This window comes from Carlito syrichta, unplaced genomic scaffold (genome assembly GCF_000164805.1).
Source record: "Carlito syrichta isolate Samal-C Ts95f unplaced genomic scaffold, Tarsius_syrichta-2.0.1 Scaffold304632, whole genome shotgun sequence".
NCBI classification, from domain to species: domain Eukaryota; kingdom Metazoa; phylum Chordata; class Mammalia; order Primates; family Tarsiidae; genus Carlito; species Carlito syrichta.
In genome coordinates this window covers 109,816-110,485 of record NW_007248728.1, presented here as the reverse complement: position 1 = coordinate 110,485, position 670 = coordinate 109,816, and positions in this window count along the sequence as shown.

The following is a 670-nucleotide window of genomic DNA, read 5'->3' as shown; positions in this document are numbered from 1 at the left end:
AGGCTGCGGTGGCCGGGAGCGGCCACTGCACTCCAGTCTGGGCAACAGAGTGAGACTCCAACTCAAAAAAGAAAAAAAAGAAAAAGACAATCAGGAAATATTATGAATAACTTAGATGAGACCAACCTGGGCAACACAGCAAGACCTCATCTCTACACAACATCTTTTTTAAAATTATCCGGGCATGGTGGCGTGTGCCTGTCGTCCCAGCTGCTAGGAAGTCTGAGGAAGAAGGGTTCGAAGCTGCAGTGAGCTGTGATCCCATCACCACACTCAGCCTGGGTGACAGAGCGAGACCCTGTCTCAAAGAGATGGGAAAGCCACAAACCTCTGGAGGGGTCTGAGATGGGGGGACCTCCCCAAGGAGCTCACTCGTCATAAATCCGAGCTCGTGTGTCACCAGAGAGGTGCTGGTGACACCTCAGCTCAGACACCTGGGGGCGGGTCCAGGGCGGGAGTTGGGGAGGTCGAGTGGAAGGCAGAGGGGCAGCAGTGCGGGGCGGGGAAGCTCAGTTTCTGGAGTCAAACCCGAGTCCTCACTCCAGCAGAGGTCTGCTGGGCGTCGGGCAGATGGGCCTCTGCTAAGCTTCTGTGTTGATCTTTGAGCTGAAGCCCCCGTGCTGCAGCTGCGCTCGTTGGTGGACAGGAGTCCTGCCGGCCTCCAGCTTCA